The sequence below is a fragment of the Sinocyclocheilus anshuiensis genome, unplaced genomic scaffold (genome assembly GCF_001515605.1).
Source record: "Sinocyclocheilus anshuiensis isolate Anshui unplaced genomic scaffold, SAMN03320099.WGS_v1.1 scaffold1944, whole genome shotgun sequence".
NCBI classification, from domain to species: domain Eukaryota; kingdom Metazoa; phylum Chordata; class Actinopteri; order Cypriniformes; family Cyprinidae; genus Sinocyclocheilus; species Sinocyclocheilus anshuiensis.
Window position 1 is genome coordinate 149793 of NW_015557177.1, and position 5812 is coordinate 155604.

The 5812-nt window shown below is 35.1% G+C and overlaps 1 protein-coding gene across 1 annotated transcript in view; it reads left to right on the forward strand.

The window, feature by feature from the left end:
• The window catches only part of LOC107678479 (pro-neuregulin-3, membrane-bound isoform-like), a 164982-nt gene that overhangs the window by 95147 nt on the left and 64023 nt on the right, over positions 1–5812 (forward strand). The gene's annotated exons all lie outside the window — the stretch shown is intronic.

A 5812-nucleotide genomic window follows, 5' to 3' on the forward strand; every position in this document is an offset into this window, starting at 1 on the left:
TCCGAAACAGGGATTAAAATTATTACAATGTTGCTTTTTATTCTTGGTGCGGTTCGCTTTCACATGGCAAAGTTTCCAAACGGACCAAATTTGTTAATACAAGTCACGCGTGAGTAAACTGTTCTCTCATTGGTCAAAGTTCCACGGTTTATTTTCCTGGATTACACTGAGCTGTCACTCACAGCTGTCATCTGTCAGGATGGAACGATAACAGCTTCGTGGGCTTATTGTTGTTGTTTTTTTAATTTTTTTTGTTTTTGTAGCTGTCATTATAATAATTTATCTTTTTGAGCAGGAGTCCAGGATTGATCGGGAAAACATTTTTAAAATGCACCTACAAAGAAGAGCAATAAGCCTTTTTTGGAAAGACATCTAAATTTATCTTAAAAATAGCTTGCAAAAAAATATAGATTTTTGAGAATCACCCTTCAATCTTTTGGTTTACTTTGCTGGATATAGCAAATGATGACAAAATAAACATTTGAAACAAGATAAATGGTCTATGCTTAATTTCATGAAGTGTGCGATTAATCGTGATTAATCACCGAAAAAGGATTTAATAATTAGATTAACATTTTTAATCAATTGACATCCCTAGTTTAAAGTTTCTTAGCATGGTATTCCTCAAGGAAAGGGCTGTAAATAATGTTGAGAACTGGTTTCATTTTTAAAATAGTGCTAAAAATGGATGATGTTCTGTTAATAGTTCTTGCATGTGCATGCTTCTACTGGTACCATAATAAATACATGTTTGCGTAGAAGAACAATGTAAAAGCAGTCATGAGTAGAATGCAAAAATGCATTCAGTGCGAATGGCCCCTAAAAGTATTCCTGCAATATGTATGAAACGGTGCCACAGCACAGCTACAGCGCAATCAGTGCTATCATTTCGCAAAAGAACATCTCTTATGAGCCGTGCTCAGGCAGTGTTTTCATTTTCTGAATGAATTACTCTATTGAAACAGTTCTTTTTTCCTGAATCAAAGAGGTAGCGCAATGCTATTGAGTGGTTTCTTTTCTGTGAATCAAAAACATATAGCTAAGCCAGTGTAGTCCATTTTCTGAACAAATCACTCCGAGTCAGTTCTTTTTAGTGAATCAGAGACATTTAGTGCAGCCAGAATACTCCAATTCCTGAACAAATTATGCTATTGAGCCGGTTCTTTTCTGTGTTATCAAAAACATACAGTACAGCTCAGCAAGTGTAGTCCAATTTCTGAAATTATTTTAATAAATAGATATTTATTAGTGTTAGTAATTAGTATTAATTACATGGGAGTTCTTTTTCAATATTATTTTATAAAAAATAAAAGAATCACATTAACACACTGTTTGTTTGTTTGTTTAGTATTGTTGTGTAGTATATTATTGTATTGCATTTAAGGTGCCTCTAAAAAGACAGTGAAAAATGATTAATAAGTCCAGACGTATTTATTTATGTATCACTTTCTACATTACAGATTGTTTCAAAGCAGCTTCACATTAATATACAATGTTGTGAAAAAGTTTTTGCCCCCTTCCTGTTTTTTTTTTTTTTTTGCATATTTGTCACACTTAAAAGATTCAGATAATCGAACAAATGTTAATATTACACAAATATAATGCAAGTAAATATAAAATGTAGTTTTTAAATGATGATTTCATTTAATAAGGGAAAAAAGCTGTCCAAACCTACCTGGCCCTACGTGAAAAATTAATCGCCCCCTCCTGTTAAATCATGAAAGAACTGTGATTAACCACATTATTTTAGAAAGCGGAGTTAAATTTCACTAGTCACACCCAGGCCTGATTACTGCCAGACCTGCTGAATCAAGAAATCACTTAAATAGAACCTGTCTGACAAATTGAAACATTCTTAAAGAGCAACACATCATGCCGCAATCTAAAGAAATTGAAGAACAGATGAGAAACAAATTAGTTGACATGTATCAGTCTGGAAAGGGTTACAAAGCCATTTCTAAGGGACTCCAGCGAACTATGGTGAGAGCTATTTTTCACAAAGGGAGAAAACTTGGAACAGTAGTGAACCTTCCCAGGAGTGGCCGGCCTACCAAAATTACTCCAAGAGCGCAACGACGACTCATCCAGGAGGTCATAAAAGAACCCAGAACAACATCTAAATAACTGCAGGTCTCACTTGCCTCAATTAAGGTCAGTGTTCATGATTCAACAATAAGAAAGAGACTGGGCAAAAACGGCATCCATAGGAGAGTTCCAAGGCAAAAGCCACTGCTGACCAAAAAGAACACAAAGGCTCGTCTCACATTTGACAAAAAATATCTTGATTATCCCTTTTGGGCAAATATTCTGTGGACTGATGAGACACAAGTTTAACTTTTTGGAAGGTGTGCATCCCGTTACATCTGGCATAAAACCAACACAGCATTTCATAAAAAGAACATCATACCAACAGTCAAACGTGGTGGTAGTGTGATTGATGGAACCATGAATTCTGCTCTCCACCAGAAAATCCTGAAGGAGAGTGTCCGGCCGTCAGTTTGTGGCCTCAAGCTCAAGCGCACTTGGGTTATGCAGCAGGGCAATGATCCCAAACACACTAGCAAGTCCACCTCTGAATGGCTCAAGAAAAACAAAATCAAGTTTTTGCAGTGGCCAAGGCAAAGTCCAGACTTAAAGGGTTAGTTCACCCAAAAATGAAAATTCTGTCATTAATTACTCACCCTCATGTCGTTCTAAACCCGTAAGACCTCCGTTCATGAGATGGGTAAAATAATCCATGTGACATCAGGGGTTCAACCGTAAATTTACCAAGCTACGAGAATACTTTTTGTATGCAAAGAAAACAAAAATAACGACTTTATTCAACAATTCGTCTCCTCCGCGTCACCCTGGTGCCATTTTGGACACAACAGCATACGTTTACACAACATAGAAAACGTATCCGCGTGACGCAGCTGACACAGAATAGCATACGCTATTTACGTTCAGTGGATCCTCTCCAAAATGGCACCAGGGTGACGCGGAGGAGACTAATCTTTTTCATCATCATTACCATTCTCATTCATTGATCATTTTTAACCCACAAAAGTTATGGACTGCAGCTTTAAATAATTAAATATGGATATAAATATTTAATTATTAAAATCATCTTATTGTTTGACATTGGAACAGTATTGTTTATTTATTTATTTCAAATATTTTCCCCTTAAAGAGTCATTAATAGAACCATTAAGAAACCAGAATTGTTAGGAGAAATCAGAAGTAGAATCATATGACAATTCTCATCTCTGGCTGTAAATCTGGGGGTGTTTTGCCATGAGAACTTGCAGATGTTCAGGAATATCCATTTAGTGTTATGCCCTATCAGTGGTTCTCTTTACTGCTCCCCAAGCCCCTTTTCATCTGACAGACCTGCCTGCCCTCCTCTTCATCACTCAAATGTAATAATGTTTTTTAAAAATAACCACCGCTACCTCAGGCTAAAGGCTTAACACAGGCTAATGTTCAGTACAGCAACATCCGGTAAATGTAATCAGAGGTTTTACCCATATTATTGCAGCTATTTCCCTCCTTCTTTTTCTCTTTTATCCTTTTTTTCCATTTGGCCTTTTATCAATCCCACTAATGGGATTGGTGTTCCCAGTCATTGCCATGGTAACAGATCTTTGGTGTTCATTATATGCACACAGATAATATAGAGCTGTGTCCAAGTACTGCTGTAATAAAAACTATTTATAATTTAATGTTCACGGCACAGAGAGGGTGCCTCCAATATCAGTCATTTGTGCAATTGGGAATTGTTTTCCATCACCTTTATTGCACTTATAAAGTGAAAAGTGGTCATGAGAAAACCCGGTTTCTCATAATATTAGCCGAGAACGTTCATAATAAGTAAATGTGATATATTGTTGTATCTGTTAATTAAAAGTTACATTTTAAAACACGCTGTGTTACTTTATCACAGTTATTTGCCTGTAAATGTCTAGAAGGATGGCAGACAGAGAGCTAGAGTGGAGAATTACAGTGTTAGGATTAATAAATAGAATGTGTCTATTTCACACCAAGGAAAATCTGACAGGAGGGATTGTTCGAAGCACTTCACTGAAGACAAATGATAAAGACGTAGATGTATAATGCAGGAGTAGGATCTTGGAAACCCTGGTAGGGGTATTAAGGGATATGACTTGACAAAATGAATCATATTAATGATGATGATATCCTCTTTTTCACGTTTCTTATCAAGCTCTCTCTTTTCCGAGGAAGCAGTCAGATCTTGAAACACAGTGTTAATCCAGGAAGCTGTCTCCTCTCCTTTTCGCTGGCCTTAGGGAGGATGTACCCTCGTACACTCTTTAACGCCCTAATAACATCTGAAGGATGTTAACTAAGCAAGACTATATAATTATGGCATGCATAAATACACTAATTTTCACTCAAGAATATAAACATCCTACACAAACTACCTTAGCATTGTCTCTGCTACAGGAGAGGCTGTGTTAAGATGAGACTGATCAGAAAAATGAATGGGAGAAAAAGATACATGTGATGATATACAATTTTGGTTTCACTAATTAGTGTTACAGTGTAATTATACTTTTAAGTACTAAGTAAATTAACAACATGTACGTATTATAGGGTGATTAAAGTTTTGTTTAGGGTTAGTTGCATAGTGTTACAGAAATTTTCATATCATAATTGCTGAAACAATTGTTACAGTATTGAATTGCATTACAAAAACAGATTAAAAAGATAAACTTCAGTTTAGTTTAATAATTTCTCTCAAATAACAAAAGAAACCTTAATCATTGAAATATAGCTTATCAACTTAAAGTGCAAAAGAACACAACTATAAAAAACAATAATACATAACATTGTCAACCAACATTGACATGATTCAATATTTTCTGACATGTTTTAGTCCCTATTAAAATGTAAAAAATAAAAAAATAAAATAAAAATGCTGTGCTGTTTGATAAACACCACAGCGAGTACCTAAGAATAATCTAAATATAAAATATATGCAATTGCTTGTTTCCTTTATTATCTGTGAAAAAAATGAGTGTCAGAAACAGAAAGTTGGCCAGCTGCATTGTGTTCCAGAGCAGCCAGGGTAGCCGCTGTATTTCTTTAGTTTTGCAGTGCCACCAACTCATTTTTATTCAACACATCTGCTGTTTTGCAACCAAAGTTTTATGCGGCATACAGACAGTGTCATAAATTTTAACCAGTTGATAGAAAATGAAAACAATTTGGATAGTAACATATATAGAATTGGGGCTGTCAACTAACGATTATGTTGAGTAATCGGGCGATTATTCTGACGATTAATCAAGTAATCTGATAATTGTAATACATTTTTTTGTGGTAATAAAAATACTCCTAAGTGAACAATAGCCTTTAAAATGACTTAAAATACATATATAATAGCAATGAGGCAATAATAATTTGTTCAAATAAAGAATCAAAAGCAAGTAGTGTGGAGCAGCATTTACTGTGAACGGAGCTGCTCTAATACGCACTTACGTACGTAACCTACACGCATGTAAATAATTAAAGAGCACATAGGCTATTAAACCTTCATTGCATATATTTATTTATTTGAATTGTAGCGTTTGTGAATTCACAATAGTATTATGCTTTATTATGATTTTTCAATGGGTTTAATATATCATGCAGCCTTGGAAAACGGTCTAATAACACATTTCACGGTATATTTAAAGGGATAGTTCACCCAAAAATTGTCTTTTATTACTCACCCTCATGTCGTTCCAAACCCGTAAGACCTTTGTTCATCTTCAGAACACAAATTAAGATATTTTTGATGGAATCTGAGAGCTCTCTGACCCTCCAT